Genomic DNA, 21,842 nt, shown 5'->3' on the forward strand with positions numbered 1-21,842 from the left:
TGTATTTTTTTCTTTCTTTTTTTGCTTGGTTGTTTTTTTTGTTTGTTTATTTTGACGTTGCTGATATTCTTTTGTTTTTTTAATTTCAATCTTTTCCACACAGATCCCTTTTTCTTTCTCAATTTTCCTAGTTTAACTATAATTTCCCATTGCTGCTTTTTTTAATAACTTCAACTTCATTTTTGCTAGTGTTTCTACCGATATAATTTGGTTTTTCACCCAATTTTATCCCTGTAAAGTTTTCTGTTTGCTTCTTTTGGTTTGATTTATAGCATTTTTGTCTTTCCTCTCTACTTGGTGGAGGTGGGGTACTGTGTCTGATCAGGTTAGCAAAGAGCTGCTGACCTCAAGGGAACCACGCAACTGGGCACCCCCAGAAGGTGGGGTTTTTTAAGGTTGTGTCAAAGTACCCTACTGTACACCTATATTGCCCTGTCTCCCTCTTTCTGTGCCTCTCTTCTTTTTGTCAATATTCCTTATACCCACCCCCTCTCTTTTCTCTATCTTTCTTTTTTTCTTATCACTCGGTCCTCCTTTCTTTCATCCCCTGTTTTTTTGCTCTTCAACCTTCTCACACTTCTGGTCCTGTAACCTTTAGTCCACAGGCACAAGAACTTAAAGAGCAAGAGGAAGTGAAAGGAAAATTAGGGCAAGCAAACAGATAAAAGAAATCACTCATGAGGAAGAATCAGCAGAAAACTCCAGGCAACATGAAGAACCAGTCTAGAACAACCCCACCAAGGGACCATGAGGTAGCTACTGCAGATGATTCCACCAGTATAGAAATGTTAGGAATGACAGAAAGGGAATTTAGAATACACATGTTGAAAACAATGAAAGAAATGATGGAAACAATGAAGGAAATTGCTAATAAAGTGGAAAATAACCAAAAGGAAATCCAAAAACAGAATCAAATAAGAGATGAACGATATGAAGAATATAAAAAGGATATAGCAGAGCTGAAGGAACTGAAACAGTCAATTAGGGAACTTAAAGATGCAATGGAAAGTATCAGCAACAGGTTAGACCATGCAGAAGAAAGAATTTCAGAGGTAGAAGACAAAGTTCTTGAGATAACTCAGACAGTAAAAGAGGCAGAAAAGAAGAGAGAGAAAGCAGAACGTTCACTGTCAGAATTATGGGACTTTATGAAGCGTTCCAACATACGAGTTATAGGAATTCCAGAAGGGGAAGAAGAATGCCCCAGAGGAATGGAAGCCATACTAGAGAATATTATAAAAGAAAATTTCCCAAACATCACCAAAGATTCTGACACACTGCTTTCAGAAGGATATCGGACCCCGGGTCGCCTCAACTCTAACCGAGCTTCTCCAAGACACATTGTGATGAACCTGTCCAAAGTCAAGACAAAAGAAAAGATTCTGCAAGCTGCCAGGAGTAAGCGCCAGTTGACCTACAGGGGCAAATCCATCAGAGTTACCACAGACTTCTCTAATGAAACTTTCCAAGCAAGAAGACAATGGTCATCTACCTTTAATCTACTTAAACAGAACAATTTTCAGCCCAGAATTCTGTACCCTGCTAAGCTAAGCTTCAAAATTGACGGAGAAATCAAATCATTTACGGATATACAAACATTGAGGAAATTCACCACAACAAGACCAGCTCTACAGGAAATACTTCAACCTGTTCTGCACACTGACCACCACAATGGATCAGCAGCAAAGTAAGAACTCAGAAACCAAAGGACAGAACCTAACCTCCACACTGATGCAAAAGATAAAGCTAAGCAATGGACTCTCACCAAATAAGACGAATAGAATACTACCACACTTATCCATTATCTCAATAAATGTTAATGGCTTGAATTCCCCAGTGAAGAGACATAGATTGGCTGACTGGATTAAAAAACACAAGCCATCCATTTGCTGTCTGCAAGAAACACACCTGGCTTCAAAAGACAAATTAAAGCTCCGAGTCAAGGGTTGGAAGACAATTTTTCAGGCAAATGGAATTCAGAAGAAAAGAGGAGTTGCAATCTTATTTTCAGATACATGTGGATTTAAAGCAACTAAAGTCAAAAAAGACAAAGATGGTCACTTTATATTGGTCAAGGGAAAACTACAACAAGAAGACATTTCAATTCTAAATATTTATGCACCCAATTTAAATGCTCCCAGATTCTTGAAGCAGACCTTACTCAGTCTGAGCAATATGATATCTGATAATACCATCATAACAGGGGACTTTAACACACCTCTTACAGAGCTGGACAGATCCTCTAAACAGAAATTAAACAAAGATGTAAGAGATTTAAATGAGACCCTAGACCAACTATGCTTGATAGACGTATATAGAACACTCCACCCCAAAGATAAAGAATATACATTCTTCTCATCACCCCATGGAACATTCTCCAAAATTGATCATATCCTGGGACACAAAACAAATATCAACAGAATCAAAAGAATTGAAATTTTACCTTGTATCTTTTCAGACCATAAGGCACTAAAGATGGAACTCAACTCTAACAAAAATGCTCAACCCCACCCAAAGGCATGGAAATTAAACAATCTTCTGTTGAATAACAGATGGGTGAAGGAAGAAATAAAACAGGAAATCATTAACTTCCTTGAGCATAACAACAATGAAGACACAAGCTACCAAAACCTGTGGGATACTGCAAAAGCAGTTTTGAGAGGAAAATTCATCGCTTTAGATGCCTACATTCGAAAAACAGAAAGAGAGCACATCAACAATCTCACAAGAGATCTTATGGAATTGGAAAAAGAAGAACAATCTAAGCCTAAACCCAGTAGAAGAAAAGAAATATCCAAAATCAAATCAGAGATCAATGAAATTGAAAACAAAAGAATCATTCAGAAAATTAATGAAACAAGGAGTTGGTTTTTTGAAAAAATAAATAAAATAGATAAACCATTGGCCAGACTAACTAGAAATAGAAAAGTAAAATCTCTAATAACCTCAATCAGAAACGATAAAGGGGAAATAACAACTGATCCCACAGAGATACAAGAGATCATCTCTGAATACTACCAGAAACTCTATGCCCAGAAATTTGACAATGTGAAGGAAATGGATCAATATTTGGAATCACACCCTCTCCCTAGACTTAGCCAGGAAGAAATAGACCTCCTGAACAGACCAATTTCAAGCACTGAGATCAAAGAAACAATAAAAAAGCTTCCAACTAAAAAATGCCCTGGTCCAGATGGCTTCACTCCAGAATTCTATCAAACCTTCAAGGAAGAGCTTATTCCTGTACTGCAGAAATTATTCCAAAAAATTGAGGAAGAAGGAATCTTCCCCAACACATTCTATGAAGCAAACATCACCCTGATACCAAAACCAGGAAAAGACCCAAGCAAAAAGGAGAACTTCAGACCAATCTCACTCATGAATATAGATGGAAAAATTCTCAACAAAATCCTAGCCAATAGATTACAGCTTATCATCAAAAAAGTCATTCATCATGATCAAGTAGGCTTCATCCCAGGGATGCAAGGCTGGTTTAACATACGCAAGTCCATAAACGTTATCCACCATATTAACAGAGGCAAAAATAAAGATCACATGATCCTCTCAATAGATGCAGAAAAAGCATTTGATAAAATCCAGCATCCTTTTCTAATTAGAACACTGAAGAGTATAGGCATAGGTGGCACATTTCTAAAACTGATTGAAGCTATCTATGACAAACCCACAGCCAATATTTTACTGAATGGAGTAAAACTGAAAGCTTTTCCTCTTAGAACTGGAACCAGACAAGGTTGTCCTCTGTCACCTTTACTATTCAACATAGTGCTGGAAGTTCTAGCCAATACAATTAGGCAAGACAAGGAAATAAAGGGAATCCAAATGGGAGCAGAGGAGGTCAAACTCTCCCTCTTTGCTGACGACATGATCTTATACTTAGAGAACCCCAAAGACTCAACCACAAGACTCCTAGAAGTCATCAGAAAATACAGTAATGTTTCAGGATATAAAATCAATGTCCACAAGTCAGTAGCCTTTGTATACACCAATAACAGTCAAGATGAGAAGCTAATTAAGGACACAACTCCCTTCACCATAGTTTCAAAGAAAATGAAATACCTAGGAATATACCTAACGAAGGAGGTGAAGGACCTCTATAAAGAAAACTATGAAATCCTCAGAAAGGAAATAGCAGAGGATATTAACAAATGGAAGAACATACCATGCTCATGGATGGGAAGAATCAACATTGTTAAAATGTCTATACTTCCCAAAGCAATCTACCTATTCAATGCCATTCCTATCAAAGTACCTACATCGTACTTTCAAGATTTGGAAAAAATGATTCTGCGTTTTGTATGGAACCGGAAAAAACCCCGTATAGCTAAGGCAGTTCTTAGTAACAAAAATAAAGCTGGGGGCATCAGCATACCAGATTTTAGTCTGTACTACAAAGCCATAGTGCTCAAGACAGCATGGTACTGGCACAAAAACAGAGACATAGACACTTGGAATCGAATTGAACACCAAGAAATGAAACTAACATCTTACAACCACCTAATCTTTGATAAACCAAACAAGAACTTACCTTGGGGGAAAGACTCCCTATTCAATAAATGGTGTTGGGAGAACTGGATGTCTACATGTAAAAGACTGAAACTGGACCCACACCTTTCCCCACTCACAAAAATTGATTCAAGATGGATAAAGGACTTAAATTTAAGGCATGAAACAATAAAAATCCTCAAAGAAAGCATAGGAAAAACACTGGAAGATATTGGCCTGGGGGAAGACTTCATGAAGAAGACTGCCATGACAATGGCAACAACAACAAAAATAAACAAATGGGACTTCATTAAACTGAAAAGCTTCTGTACAGCTAAGGAGACAATAACCAAAGCAAAGAGACAACCTACACAATGGGAAAGGATATTTGCATATTTTCAATCAGACAAAAGCTTGATAACCAGGATCTATAGAGAACTCAAATTAATCCACATGAAAACAGCCAACAATCCCTTATATCAATGGGCAAGAGACATGAATAGAACTTTCTCTAAAGACGACAGACGAATGGCTAACAAACACATGAAAAAATGTTCATCATCTCTATATATTAGAGAAATGCAAATCAAAACAACCCTGAGATATCATCTAACCCCAGTGAGAATGGCCCACATCACAAAATCTCAAAACTGCAGATGCTGGCGTGGATGTGGAGAGAAGGGAACACTTTTACACTGCTGGTGGGACTGCAAACTAGTACAACCTTTCTGGAAGGAAGTATGGAGAAACCTCAAAGCACTCAACCTAGACCTCCCATTCGATCCTGCAATCCCATTACTGGGCATCTACCCAGAAGGAAAAAAATCCTTTTATCATAAGGACACTTGTACTAGACTGTTTATTGCAGCTCAATTTACCATTGCCAAAATGTGGAAACAGCCTAAATGCCCACCAACCCAGGAATGGATTAACAAGCTGTGGTATATGTATACCATGGAATACTATTCAGCCATTAAAAAAAATGGAGACTTTACATCCTTCGTATTAACCTGGATGGAAGTGGAAGACATTATTCTTAGTAAAGCATCACAAGAATGGAGAAGCATGAATCCTATGTACTCAATCTTGATATGAGGACAATTAATGACAATTAAGGTTATGGGGGGGGAAGCAGAAAGAGGGATGGCGGGAGGAGGGTGGGGCCTTAGTGTGTGTCACATTTTATGGGGGCAAGACATGATTGCAAGAGGGTCTTTACCTAACAATTGCAATCAGTGTAACTGGCTTATTGTACCCTCAATGAATCCCCAACAATAAAAAAAAAATAAAAAAAAAAAAAAAAAAAAAAAATATGAAGAAACTCGTATAGATTTAAAGTGAATGATATGTTGACAGCTTGATGTGTGACCACATAATATAGAAGTCAGGAGACACAGCTAGAATGCAAGGACTAACAGAACAGAACCAAAGGGCAGTTTGACACCACATGGAGAAAAGCCTTAAAAATATGCTAAGAATTTGGAAAATATAGTATGGTAGGCTGAATAATGGGCCCCGCCCCCCTCTGACAAGGAGGAACTTGAATCTAAAAGCATGTTCTGGCTCAGCACCCATGGCTCAGTGGTTAGGGCACCATCCACATGCATCAGGGCTGGTGGGTTTGAACCCAGCCTGGGCCAGCTATACAACAATGACAACTACAAAAAAAAAATAGCTGGGCATTGTGGTGGGCGCCTGCAGTCCCAGCTAATTGAGAGGCTGAGGGAAGAGAATCACTTAAGCAAGGGAGTTGGAGGTTGCTGTGAGCTATGATGCCATGGCACTCTACCAAGGGCAACATAGTGAGACTCTGTCTCAAAAAATAAAATAAAATAAAATAAAAACAAGTTACCTTATGTAGTAAAAACGATGTGCAAATGTGATTGAATTAAAAACCCAGGGATAGGAAGATTATCTTTTCTTGAACAGATAGGTCCAATATAATCACAAAAGTCCTTCTCAGAGAGAAGCAGAAGGATTAGTTTTTGATAGGAAACATAGCTACCCAAGCAAGATGTATGTGTAATCCCAGGAAGGGGTCAAGAGCCAAGGAATGCCACCAGCTTCTAAAATCTGAAAAACATATGGAAAGAGATTCTTCCTTGAAGTCTCTGTAAGGAAAACAGCATTACTATCACTTTGATTTTACATTTCTGACCTGTATAACTAGAAAAAAATCAACGTGTTCTATATTAAGCCATGAAGTTTGTGAACATTTATTATAGCTGCAAGAAGAAATTAACACATATGCCCAAGGAGGAAAAGGAACATTGCTAATATTCGTAATGCAAGTGAGAAATATGCCAGATCATTCTTTTAAAAAACAGAGTTGAGTGAAGTAAGGAGGCTTAAGTAGAGAGATGTTTAGAGTCAGGAAAAATAGGTGGCTTCTGCAAAAATCAGTTTAAATTTTCTGTCAATGAGAAAAAACGAGAGAGAGACATTACAGTGAAAAGATCAAATAGTGAAAGATGCTGTTCTTGCAGAATTTGCTAAAATAGTACATACATCATTTTAATAAGAGGGAGCTTCTCCAAGATAGTAAACGTGATATGTAAAATGTAATAAACATTTACCGTGTAATATGTGTTATAATAGGAACTTTGCATGCATTGCCTTAGATGATTCCTATACCAGTCCTATGAGTTGGACATGTAATTATCATCATCCCTGTTTTACAAAAAGAAAATTGTAAATTATCTAGGCAAAGTAACTCGCACAAGTCAGAGAGTAATTGGACTGCTGCATTACCAGAATATTGCTGATAGGAATAAAAAAATCATAGCTTGCACATAAACCATCTTGTTTACTTCAGGAAAGGAATGGAATATCTAAATGATCTAAGGATTTTGGTGTACTTAAGAATCGATATCATTGGGGAAAATATCAGTCTCCAAGAACAGAGTCACAAAGGACAGCCAAGCATTCATGAAGACAGTGTTTATCCCTTATGCCTAGAGGAGTTCAGCTGGCAATAAGTGTCTAGGGAGCGACATACTGAAAAGTTTCTCACATTCCACTAAGTTACCTATTTGCTAATCCACACCTAGCAATGGTCTTCTATTGTAAACTCATGGTGGCCAAGGCCCCATGCAATGCCACATAAAATTTTGCATTCAACATATTTTTTTCTGGTTATGAAGAATATTAGAAAATAACTAAACAGGAGAAAATCTATAACTCTCATCCTCTGGAAATTCTAGATTATGTCAGTGTTAAAGATTTAATAAAACAGTGAATAAGTGTGGGTATGCTAATTTTAAAGGACCATATAACTAATTCTCAGCAATGAGACTTTGGAAAAAGAAACTAGAATGTTAGGTGATTAAAAAACGTTAAGAGCATTTGAAAATTGTTATGCAGGTTTTTTTTTTAATAAGTTCATGATTTAAATAAACAAGTCTCGATTTTTAAATATGTTGCATTAAAGTATTGATATAGCTATCCTATCAATTTGTGATTTTTAAAAGGGATGATTATAAAAATATATATAAATGTTTAGCACAGAAATTTTCTTTATGGCTAATAAATTATAAAGATATTTATATACTGGTCAAGTGAATTTGAGCAAACACTTCCTATTTTCATGAAAAGTTTGCTGGTGACAAAACCAGGACCTAGTCTTTGGTCAAGGCATGGGCTAAATGGCTGGGCTAAGGGGTACCAGATTGCTGGCAAAACACTATACCTGTGGGTGTCGATAGGGTGTTTTTGAAAGAGATTGCATTAGAGTCACTGGTTTGTGTAAAGAAAATGGCTATCACCAACGTGGCTGGGCATCCTAGGATTCTTTGAGGGTACAGATAGAACAAAAAGGCAAAGAAGGGTGAATTGTTTTCTCTTTTCTTAACCTGGATGTCCATCTTGTTTTTCCCTGAAATGCTGTGTAGCTCTTGGTTTCTGGGCTTTTGGACTCCGAGACTTACACCACTGGTCCCTCAGATTCTCAAGCATTCTGCCTTAGACTGAGAACCACACAATTTTATTCCCTGATTCTTAGCCTTTGGACTTAGACTGAATTACAACATCAGAATCTCTGGTTCTCCAGCTCATGGACAGCAGATTCTGGGACTTTTTGACCTCTGTAATTGTCCTAGCCAATTTCCATCATAAATCAACTCTTACATGTGTACCCTATTCTTTGTGTTTCTCTTAAGAAGTCTAATACAGCGCAATTTGGGGAAAATTAATATTTAACCAAAATTATTTGAACATGCTGGTGCACTAGATTAGGTTACAAATCCTTCAAAGGAAAGAATTTTGTCCCCATCCCTTTGGAAGTTGAAAAGTATCTCTTTCCACCCTTTCAATGTATGACTTTTTGGCCAAGAGAGCACAAGGGAGGTGACCCTATTGATCACTTCTAAACCAGATCAAGATCCAGATTATTGGCAATTATCCTCTCTTAGAGTTCTGAGTCTCCATATATGGAAACCTAATTACGTTCAAGATAGAGCATTAGGAAAGAATATGAAACTACACGAAAAGAAGGGTAGCCCATTTCAACAATATCTTGCTGTTGTTCTTGCCAAGCCCCAGACCTAAGAGTAAAGCCGTCTTGAACCCACCAGATCAGACTAGCTCTCAGATAAATAACCAAAGGACTAAAATTTATGCCACATGGAATGCAAAAAGTACCACATAATCTCTGTTGATGCTCAGAACTTACACCTATGAGATAAAATGGTAGTTTATGCAAATTAATTTTCAGATGTTTATGTGCAATTGGCTTGATTGCTATGTTCCTCACTTTCTTCAGCTATAAAATTTACTTTTACTATGACAATTAATTCAGCTACATAAGAGTAAAGGTTCTATTCCCATCTCCTGATTCTTACCATAGTGCCTGGCACACATCAGGCACAACTTACATTATTTGACAGTCCCTAGTTGCTAGGTACTTTGTGGAAACTCAGCGGATGGTTGCCTTTTATGCAGAAAAATTAGCCTGCTAAATCTTAGTGGTCGCGTGAACACTTTAATTTTTTTCCACTTGTAGAAGTTGATTTACATCGATTCATCTCAGTTCAATCATTTTGTCCTACTTTGTCCTAGAACAACCTTTTTCAATGCAGTTAATCAGAGTTGCAGGAAAGCTAACTAGTTATCTTCATGAATGAATGTATGACTTTGTATAAACAAAAGTATTTCATGTGTGTAAGGCTCATATGAATGCTTTCTGGACATGTCACATGATTAAGTCTAATACATAGTGTGCATATAGAATTATCCTCATTTTGCAGATGAAGACCATGAGACTCAGGAAGTTTCATGTGGAGGTCAATACTAAATTCATGAGCTGATAAGTGATCAAGTTCAGACATTTTTCTCCATTTCTCCTTTGTACTGGAACATTGTACTCCATTTCTCCTTTGCTCTGGGAAAACAATTTGAACTCCATAAATGGTGTCATACCTTTGCAAATGATTTTCTTCTTTTGTTGATATTTGGTTATTGTCTTTTAGAAAATGCATGCCAATCTAAAATGTAAATGTCAAGAATGCATGGTAAATTTGTTCAGAAATCTCCCAACAAATGAAGCATTTGGACAAATGAATTAAAATATAAAATTCCAAAAACAATCCTTGGAGACAAAAATTTAACCGAACCACTACTGTTCTTTCTTGCATGAGTGTGGTACAAAGTTCTTTATTCTAAGAGGGAGAAAAACAACCAAATAATCTCACTTAAATTACTTCAACATTAATGCCTAATGTGCAAAAAGTGTTGTTTCCAGGCAACCTCTGAAGCTGGTTTAAAACTGTTCCAGCTGTAGAATAAGTGGCCCTGCTATGGTATCACACTCTCCAAATATTCCAGTGGAAATCTGTGCCTAGAATTGCATGTAACATATATAAAAATCTGGTTCCCAGTAACACACATGATTAAGCAAGGTGTAGCTTTCAAAAATCCTAATTAAAGAACGTTTTATTTTTATCAAATCTTTTGATGTGAGACACTAAGCATAAATTAAGGGGATCCTAAAGGGAATAAAAGATAATGCAATGACTGGAAAGGGCATTTATCAACCTAAAAAAGTATGTCTTTAACACCTACAAATTTAAATCTTAATGTTTGATAGAACATGCCTGTGAGTGTTTAAAAATATCTATAATTCACAATATATTAATAAGATAGCTGTTATGACTGCATGCAACACTAATGGTCATAGGTTAAGGATTTGTTGTTCACAGGGTATGATATTCAGTCATTGTTCTTCTACGTTTTTTATGTCTGGGTCTACAAAGTATCTAATCTATTCCAGATTTAATTTATTATAAAATAAAAGTAAAATTAGAGCCTGCTTCTATAATACTAAGTATAATATAAGATATCCTTACAAATCTTCAGCATGTTGCTAATCTATGCAATTACAGAAAGTCCGTATAGACTGAATTTAAGAACACAGAGTTAGAGAGTCTGGATTTAAATCCAGGTTCTATACCTTAAAAAATACAACTACAGGCTTGGCTCCTGTAGCACAGTGGTTAGGGCACTGGCCACATACTCTGAGGCTGGTGGGTTGGAGCCCAGCCCAGGCCTGATGAACAAAAAGGACAACTGCAACAAAAAATAGCCAGGCATTGTGGTGGGCTCCTGTAGTTCCAGCTACTCAGGAGGCTGAGGCAAGAGAATTGCTTAAGCCCAAGAGTTGGAGGTTGCTGTCAGCTGTGACACCACAGCACTCTACTGAGGGCAACAAAGTGAGACTCTGTCTCAAAAAAAAAAAAAGAAAGAAAGAAAATACAACTACAAACAAGATTTAATAAGAATTAATTGATGTTGGAACATTGTAAACTCTCAGGAAGTATAATTTATTTTACTACTATATTAAATCAATAGCCCTGTTTTTCACTGAAACTGCACCATTTTATTTGATTTAATTTTTACATTAAATAAAGCAATTCAGCAAAAAATATATCATTATATTGAATCACATAGAGAAAATGTATTTTTTCCCTTTTTTGTGTGTGACATTTTAACCCTTGATTGATAATTGTATGGTCACCCCTAGACTTAAGTATATATTCCAGTGCTACATCAAACTGGCCCCACTAACCTGAAGAGTGCAAATTCTGTAGGATTGGGTTAGTTCATTTTATGATGCTAAAATGGGACACCACTGACTGGGTAATTTATAAAGAAAAGAAATTTATTTCTCATCGTTCTGGGGGCTGGGAAGCCTAAAGTCAAGTTGCTAGCATTTGACGGAGGCCTTCTTGCCACAAGATCCCTCAGAAGAGGGTGAGAAAGTGAACTAGCAGCCTCAAGCCCTTCTTTAAAATCAGTATTAATCCATTTTTGAGTATGGAGCCTTAGTGACCTGAATGTCTCCTATTATACCCCACCTCGCAACACTGTTGCATTGCGGATTACATTTCCAACATGTGATTTTTGGGTGACCCATTCAACCTGTAGCAAGTAACATCATATTCAGTTGGGGCTCATAATTAAGCTTTTTCCATGTGTTCTATTTTTCCATAGACTTAGTTCCACTTTCTGAGGTACTGAGCCTACTTCATCGTAACATTTACCTATAAATAAAATAATACTCAGAGCTTAAACACCAGACTTAAACATTAATGCTCCCATTTGTTGTTATTCTTTTATTCAATTAAAAAAAAACATTTAATAAGCATCACTTACATATCAGAAAGCAGGAAAAGCATCCACTTCCTTGATTTGTTAATGACACCTAAATAACCAAGTCCCACTTAGCTCTCTTTGGGGAGGCACGTAACCAGTATTGGTAAGATACTGATTTATATAAAATTTGCCTATTCAAAATAGAAGCCAAGTGCGGTGACACACGCCTTAATCCCAGCAATCCAGGAGGCCTCAGCAGGTAGATGGCTTCAGCTCAGGAATTGAAGACCAGCCTGAGCAAGAGTGAGACCCCAAGACCTCTCTATTAGGAAAGAAAAAAAAAAAAAAAACTATCCAGGCAGCATGGTGGTGGCCAGTGGTTCCAGCTATTTGGGAGGCCGAGGCAAGAGGAGCACTTGAGCTCAAGTTTCAGGTTGCTGTGAGCTATGATGATGCCATGACATTCTATGTTGGGTGACAGAGTGAGACCCTCTCTCAAAGAAAAAAAATTAAAAAAACAAAATCAAAATCAAAACATAAATCACTTTTTTATAGGACCTGCAATTGACATCATAGGATCCCGTTGCCTGATAAACTTATTCCAAAAGCTTACTTATAATACTAATAGATTATTCTTGTATAGAAGAAGATTATATGTATGATCCTGTCAGGAACAGGGATGCTTGTGAAAGTGCTGACTCAATAGTTCTGAGATCTCCACCCAGCACAGTGCTTAGTGGGTCATAGATTCTCAAATAAATATTGATGGGATGGACAAACGATTCAATGCTTCTAGTAATTATAATAACAAAACAACCTTCATAGCTTTTATTCTGTAATTATGCATAACATATTTTATGTCTAATCCTTACAGTAGCCTTGACAACTGATGATAATATAATTATTTTTGTAAAATTGAAAGTGAGAATTAAAAAGTTAAGAACATGAAAAGGAATTCACAATAAATAAGGAATCGGTATTTTGTCTTAAAGTGGAAGGAAATAGGTGGAGTAAACTTTGAGGACATTCTTTAAAACCATACCTTGAATAGACAAATATGAATCAGACTATAGGTCAGATGAAAGTAAGAAGTAGGATAATGTGATAGGGATATTCGTATACCACCACGGGCAATCCTCTCCCAGGCCACTAGATGGCAGAGGATTTAAAAAGCTGTCAAATTTGGATACCTGCTGGCTGACAACTTCCCTTCCCTAGCAAGAAGTGAGTAACCTCATTGATCCCATGTTCTATTTAGCATCAGCAGAGCTATATGACTGTAAAAAGAAAAAGAAAGGGCACAAGAAGTAGTCTATTTCTAACATCCAACAGGATAATATTCTGAGTGTTTCCAGAATTGCATGGCTAGAAGCCACCTCCTTTCTTGCTGAGATTTGTCTTTTGTTTTCTGTCTTGCTAAGTTTATCACAGTACCAAAGGTTATGTCTGTATGGTCATTTGTAACAACATGCAGCCCACGTGGAATGTTCTCTGAGGTGCACAAAATGTTAGGCATTATGTAGATGTGCTTTACATAATTCATAAAAGCACTGAAATTCAATGAAAAATTGTCCACGTATTTTCATTAAAGCATTTTAAAGAAAAATATTCTTACCTTAATCAGAAGTTCAAAGGATTTAGTAACCCAGATATGGTCTATTGGGTGAAATATAATGATAAAAGCCTTTATGTCAGCGTATGTGAGGCAAGCCCACACGGGTTGCCATGGAATTTGAGATTAGAATCATCTGTCTCAAACATAGACATTACAGAACAATTCCAGCAACCGGTAATGCTTAAAATTACCTTTAAATGATGAGTAGGAGTTAACTGGTTGCTGAAAGATGGCAAAAACATTGTCAGTAAGAGAAAAAGTTACTACAAAGAGACTGAATTACTCAAGAGCTCAACTCTTTATAAAAATGGAAAATTGTTCAATATGGGTTGAATTAAAGGTGGAAAGAGAATAATTGTAAAAATAAAATTCCTTTACTGGTTTACCCATTGAATTACCCTAGTTCAAATTCTTTTTAAGTACTTTCTGAGAAACAGATTCTCTTCTTACTGAATCATCAGGCTATGGATTAAAATCTTAAGGCAGGAAATTAAGGAGAGAGAGGAATCAAGATACTGATTTTCCATTGGGGGGAAATATTATGTGTTAACAAGAATTGCATGATTCAAAGCAAAATAATTAGAAAATACAAATAAACATGTGGTTTAGAAAATGATTCCATGATGGAATCATGGATGGAAAGATGGAAAACCAAACACTCACAAAAAAATAGAGAAATACTTTTTAGAAAAGTTGTATTACAAGAAAAAGAAGTCAAATAGAAAAATAGACCAAGTTTGTGGTCTATTTAAAATAGATGAAAATATGAAATCTATAACACAAATTATTAGAGACAGCAAGATAAGACCCAAGATACAATTGAAATTATAACTGTAGGAGAACACATTTTAAAATACATGAAAGAAGAAAATGACTTAATAAAATAAAAAATACAATGAAAGTAATTTTTAAGTGTTTAAAACAGTTAGGAACAGAATTGATTTTGTGAAAACTTAAATCAGTGATATAGAAAACAACCTCCTCATTGAGATTTCAAGGTGGGGATTTTGAAAGATAAAGATTACCAGAAAGAAGAAAATGAATCTTGGATAGAATAATTTTATGATCAGAATTAGAACTAGACTTAAAATTGGTGCAAGTGTTGGGATATAGGTAGGATTGGAATTCAATTAGTCAAATATTAAAATACTTGCAGAGTCAAAGAAAATGGGAAAAATGAAATATTAAAGTTAACACAGAAAAAAATGTTTAATGAATTGAGGAAATCATTGATTTCAGCCAAAATGTGCCCTTGTTTACGTGACAAATTAAATATATAAAGCAAACACCATGCAGTGATTAAATATATAAAGCAAACACCATGCAGTGAGTATCCTAGCGAATCATTTAAATTTTGAGAAAAGAATAATAAAATATATTCAACCAACACACAAGTGAAAGAAAAAGTTATTTTAAAAAAGCAAAATGAACACCAAATCATACTGTAGTATGATTTTTTATTAAATTGGTTAATTTTCACATAGTAGGAATACATAATTATGAAATTCCTTAAGAATCTCCCAAGTTGCTTTCTGAAGGAAGGATTATGTTGATACCAAAGGTGTGAACACCAGCCTTAGAGCCAGCTTCACTGGATTCAGTCTCACTCTGCTACTTATTTGCTCAGTAACATGGGGTGAATCATTTCCCGTTTTTGTTCCTTATGGCTTTAGTCAGTCTGTAATGCCACAGGTTTTTTTTTTAAAGCCCTAAACTGGAAGGCCTAAACAACAGAGATAAGTTTTCTCATAGCTCTGGAGGCTGGAGGTCTGAGACCAGGATACCAAGTATTGTCAGGTGCTGCCGAGATTGCCCTCCTGGCTTACAGATGGCTCCTTCATGCCTTGTCCTCACCCATCAGAAGGAGAATTCTGATGCTAATTCCATCATGAGAACTCCAAGCTCATGACTACTTTATTCATTAATTCATTACTTGTTATTAATTATTTTTGAAACCTAACTAGCTGCCAAAGGCCCCATCTCCAAAAGCCATCACATTACAAGTTAGAGCTTCAACATATACACGGGGGCGGCGGGGAGGCATGATTCAATCCACAGCACTCAATCTCCTCAACTGTAAACAAGAGATATTAATAGAACATTTTCTTCTTAATGGTTGTGAAGTAGACATTGCAAGAGAGTTGCCATAGTTGCGAGCGCACAGTCATTGCTGAATAAATACTGGCTAACATCATCATTATCTCCAGGCCACTGGAAAATAGACAAACATCTTTTCATATGGAACCAGGCAAAAGCCTGAACAGCCTATGCAATTTGAAGAAATAAAAACTAATCTACAGGCATCATATTACCAACTTCAAGTTATAATACAAGTCTATAGTGATCAAAACAGCAAGATACTGGTACAAAAATAGAGCTATAGATCTATGGAATAGAATAGAGAACCAAGAGATGGACACAGCCACGTATTGCCATTCGATCTTTGATAAACCAAACAAAAACACACACTGGGGAAAAGAATCCTTATTTTTAATCAATGGTACTGGGAGAACTGATTAGCCATACGTAGAAGACTGAAACTGGATCTGTACCTCTCACCACTTACAAAATCGATTACTGGATCCTCTCACTGGATAAAGAGTTAAATTTAGGACATGAAACAAACAAACAAAAATTCTAGAAGAAAGCGTGGGAAAGACCTTTGATATCATCAGCCTTGGAAAAGAATTTTGGCAATCACAGCAACAACAAAAATAAATAAATGGGCCACCATCAAGCTAAAAAAGCTTCTGCACAGCTAAAGATACAACAACTAAAGCAAATAGACAATCTCCGTGATATTTGCATGTCAAGAATCTGACCAAGGGTTGATAAATAGAATCTGTACAGAACTCAAACTAATTGACAAGAAAGAAGCAAAGAACTTCATTTATAAATGAGCAAGAGACTTGACTAGACACTTCTCTGAATGGCCAACAAACACATGAAAAAATGCTCACATTTCTCATAAGAGAAATGCAAATCAAAACCACTGCGGACACCCACTGTGGATATCACCACCCCTAACCCCAGTGAGAATAGCCCATATCACAAAATCCCAAATCCGCAGATGCTGGTGTGGATGTGGAGAGAAGGGAACATTTTTACGCTGCTGTAAATGAGCGTAAAACAAATTGCAAACAAATACCACCTCTTTGGAAAAAAGTATGGAGTATCCTCAAAATGCTAGAAGTAGACCTTCCATTTGATCCCATAATCCCATTACCATAAGGACATTTGCACTAGAATGTTTATTGCCGTTCAATTCACAATCGTGAGGATGTGGAATCAACCAAGTGCCCATCGATTCATGAGGGATTAATAACTGGTAGTATGTCCATATCACGGGATACTATTGAGCCGTAAAAGAAGGATGGAGATTTCACATCTTTCTATTTACTTGGATGGAGTTGAAGCACATTCTTCTTAGTAAAGTATCACAAGAATGGAAAAGCACGTGTCCAATTTACTCAATCCTAGTATGAAACTAATAGATAACTAACTATATGCCCACAGGAGAGAAAAACACAATTATATTCAAGACGGAGGAGGAAGTGTGAGGGACAAGGAAAAGTGGAGGACGTTGTGGGCCTGGTCAACTCTCACCTATGGTGCACAGTGTAAGGGCAGATAGCACACTTCCTAGGTGAAGGCCTCAACTACAACTTGAACTTTTTCTTAGAAATGCAAACAATGTAACCTAATTATCTGTACCCGCATATTAATCTGAAATAAAAAGAAAATAAAAAAATAGACATAAACAAAATATTGAATGAAATAATGCAACTTCAATGTAGCAATTACTAAAATTGATGACCAAGGAAACAGTTCCTAGGGTTCAGGGACATTTTTTACTATTATTTTATTTGGCCTTATAATTAATCTAATTGCTAGATTTACATAAAATATACACATGATCACATTAGTAGATAACAAAAGCATAAGTAAAATTAATAAAAAAAAATCACTTTAAAATCAATCAATCACGGGCGGCACCTGTGGCTCAAGGAGTAGGGCGCCGGTCCCATATGCCGGAGGTGGCAGGTTCAAACCTAGCCCCGGCCAAAAAAAAAAAAAAAAAAAATCAATCAATCACTAAGCAGAGACAGAAAGGGAGAACGCAAAGAGGGGCAGTGCCTGTGGCTCAAGGAGTAAGGCGCCAGCCCCAGATACTGGGGGTGGCCGGTTCAAGCCTGGCCCCTACCAAAATTGCAAAAAAAAACAAGGAGAATGCAAAGAACCAAGTGTGGATACCGTGCGTCACTCTGGAAGTTCTGAGGCTTTCTCACAGAAGCAGAAATAAAGCAAATATGTTGCCACTAGCCATGCGTGGCCATTAGCATTATCCAATATTATCTAATGCTGCTTCAAAATTGAGCACACCTGAAATAATACAGTGCCACTGTACCTCATTATTTTAAAGAAAAATGTGCCTGGGAGCATAACCATTAGTAAGTTGAAACAGTCTCATTATTTTTCAGATGAAATAATCATTATCATGGGAATCAAATTAAAATTTAAAACTCCTGTGATAGTGAAGTATTATTACTAAATGAATGAAAATTTTAAAAGATGTGTTTATTGAATAAGTAACACAAAAAATAAAAATATACCAACCTTTATATTTATATATGTCGAATTGATTCGTCTTTATTTTAGTCCTCTCACCTGCACCCTGTTGGGCTTCAAGTCTAAGATGCCATCAATTTAAAAACAGAGGAAGGAGATCACGAGCCCACCTTCCTATCAATGCTCTAAAATATTGTTCACCAAATTAGTGGATTAAAGCAGCACAGGTGTGTTATGGAGCTATTGTGTAGTGTAGATGTCTGGAATGGGTCCCATTGCACTAATATCAAGATGTCAGTCAGGATATGTTTCCTTCTGGAGATTCTAGAGGCAAATCCATTTCCTCTTCTTTTCCAACTTCGAGAGGGTGTCTGCAGTCTTGGGGTGAGTGTGGGGTTCAACACAATTGAAATTTACTCAATAATTTCTCCAAATCATATTGTGAAATAATCATAGTTCATGAAGGTTATACTTTTTCCTCTATTTTTAAGGAATTTTTAGCCTCATCATTCATGGCTTTTGTTTTTAAACATGTCACTGTTGAAATACGTGATGATTTATGAAGTCGATCATAACTTTTCTAAGAGTAATACATTGTTTCATCTCCACAAGGCTTCTATCTTTTTTTTTTTTTATTTCAGTTTGAACGTGTTATAAACCCGAGGACTAGAATGTGGTCCTAGGAGCTCTCTGGATTACACAGGTGAGTCTGCTTTGCTTAATGGGGGTGCAGGTGTGTGGAATGTGATGAACTGCTGTCTCTACAACACACTGTTTTCAATTTCTCTCTGGAAGTCTGAGTACTTCTGCTGTTCATTTATTTAGCTCCCCATGAGAAGGATTCAGAGGACTGTGTTGCTAACAATCCCTGGAAATACCCCCTTCCTATCACACCACATAGCATTAGAAATGGCAGCAGGGGAGAGTTGTATGCTGGTCGTCTCAATGAAATGAGCACAACAGCTGAACAGCATTCTCCTTGCAGTCGATGAGATCCAGAGATTACAGCCCTTTAGGGAATTTCAAGCTTGTTGAAAGGTTGTCTAGAGAGAAACAGAGATTAGGAATCATAGAAAAGAGATTGTTCATTTGTCACAAGGTCGTTATACTTAATACATTTAATATTTTCACTGATATAAAAGCAATTCAGAACTTGACAGTATTTTGAGTCAAAGATTCAATGAAGAATGTAGCAAATAGTACATATATAACACATTCACCTCTAGGAAAGAATAGTCAAACTTATATGAGTATGAAAATCATATGGAACAGAGCATTCCCTTTATTTCGGGATTAAAAAACAACTGTTTTATCAAGAGAAGTGTCTGACCTTAATGGATGGGATTGTTTTCATTATTTTATGTTTTTTCCAGGCTTTTAAAATTTTAAGTCAAAAACTTTTTAATAAAAAACTTAACTAAAATTGGATATTGTTTAACTTCATCTGATTAGTTTGAAAAAAAGCAAATATTGAAATGCTATGTTTGGTATGTAAATATCTACTATTAAAATAAGTAGCTAATGTATCTTTAATATAGTAAAAGCAACTACTTATTTTTAAGGTACAAAGGAAACAGAAAAGACAATCATATCAACATTTAAAGAACTAACTTGTATAAAATGTTAGAAATCTGTATTTTCAAGTCGCAGTCAATATGTTTTACAACTATGCTAAATAGCAGAGTGAGAAGTAGCACAAAGATTATTCTGCAAGTAAAAACTACATTTCAAAAAATGTGCTCTGCATAATTTTAAGTATTTTTTAAAAACAGAGAATATGAAATTCAAATTAGCAAGTTATTTACACTTTTAATTTTTTACATATTTTTGTTAATAATAGAAATTAATTACCATCACATGCTAATATATTTCAAACAGATATTACTTAATCAAATTAACAAAGCATGAGAGGGTGGCGCCTGTGGCTCAAGGAGTAGGGCGCCGGTCCCATATGCCGGAGGTGGCCGGTTCATATCCAGCCCCGGCCAAAAAGCACACACACACACAAAAAAAAAAAAGCATGAGAAAAGATTTTTTCAAATATGGTACAGTCTTTTCATGTTGCTATTAAACTTCTGAAGGATGGAAAAAAATGGAATTAAGACAGTCACTCACTGCTACACCCAAAGCCAAACAATATCAATTCTCATTACACAATATGTCGGTAACGCCCTGGATAAAGCTTTCACTATATTTTATTATAAACGGTTTTCACATTTCATCTTGCTTGTTCAAAACTCTCCCCTGGAATCCTCTCAGAGTTAAACTTACAGAGCCAAAGTAGTAACCCTGAAATAACATTTTCTAATAAAATAAACAACCTCCACTCCACCAAAATCTTGAGTTACAGTTGTCAACAGAACCAAAGGTCACATATCAGTTGACCTTGGCATGTCCTTCAAAGCTGCAGAGGACTTACTGTTCAGATGCACAGCACCCCGTCTACATCCACATTTGTTTGGGTCTCTTGAGTGTCTCCTTTTGTAAAGCTAAAAAGATAGGACCGAAAAGTAAATAAAGAAAAGAAGAGAAGACAGGGACATTTTGCAAGTATCGAAAGGCCAGAAAAGAAAGTAAAATTTTGACTCCTCTATGGTGTCTCCTCTGTCTTCATAGTTAGCCAATGGCTTTGGGTTATGACCGTGAGACTTTATTGGCATGTGGATAAGGAAGAAGTTTCTCAAAGTTAAAAGAGTTTGAACACAGTAATGCAAAAGAGAAATAATTTATGAAAGCAGTCCAGATAGGAGAGCAAATAAAAGATCCTGCTTTTAGTCACTAATTTTGCAGAGCTAAACCAGGTTGGGGGTTTCTATAAAATAAAACCAACAAAAAAGAAACCACAAATGTCTGAAATGTTTGGTTTATGGAGGACTACTAATACCCTTGGTAATTAGATGAAATTTCTTTGTTAATTTAATGAAATTTCAAGCAATAATTGTGTTGCATGACTTATTAATTTTTTTTTAATACTGGGTAAAAGTCTTTGTTCTTATACCTTTGTGTTCATTAGAGCGCTCTATTGCTATTTAACTTTAAACGAATACTCTTTTGAATTATTCTTTGGTATCACTTATTGCAAAATTTTTCTTCTATGAATTATTAAATGTGAAGTAATTATTGAAAGATGAATAACTCTGTAAGAAGGAAAAAGTAATGTGTGAATGTGTATGTGTTTCACTGAGTAGCTATAAATTTCTTCCTTTGCAAATTACTAAATAAATTGGGTTTTTTTCCTAGTAAAACCATAAATACAGTTTCAAACCTTTTATGCTAAGATGCTTATTGACGCAAGTAACAAGAGAGGTTGAATTATACTGATTTACTGATTTTTAAATAATCATCAAAAACATGTCATGAAAATGTTTAATTTTTATGACTCATAGTTTCAGGGGGCAATTGTGATAATTATTTAAACTTAGCACTTACCTTCTTCAAAGACTTGTTAAAAAGTGACACAGAAAAGTGAAAACTTGTAAAAGTAAATTAAGAAATAATATTTGTGGCAACAAAATTCCATATAGTGTGAGAACCTATATATTGGGGTGATTCTCATGCATTAGAGCAA

Source organism: Nycticebus coucang, chromosome 23, assembly GCF_027406575.1.
Source record: "Nycticebus coucang isolate mNycCou1 chromosome 23, mNycCou1.pri, whole genome shotgun sequence".
NCBI classification, from domain to species: Eukaryota; Metazoa; Chordata; class Mammalia; order Primates; family Lorisidae; genus Nycticebus; species Nycticebus coucang.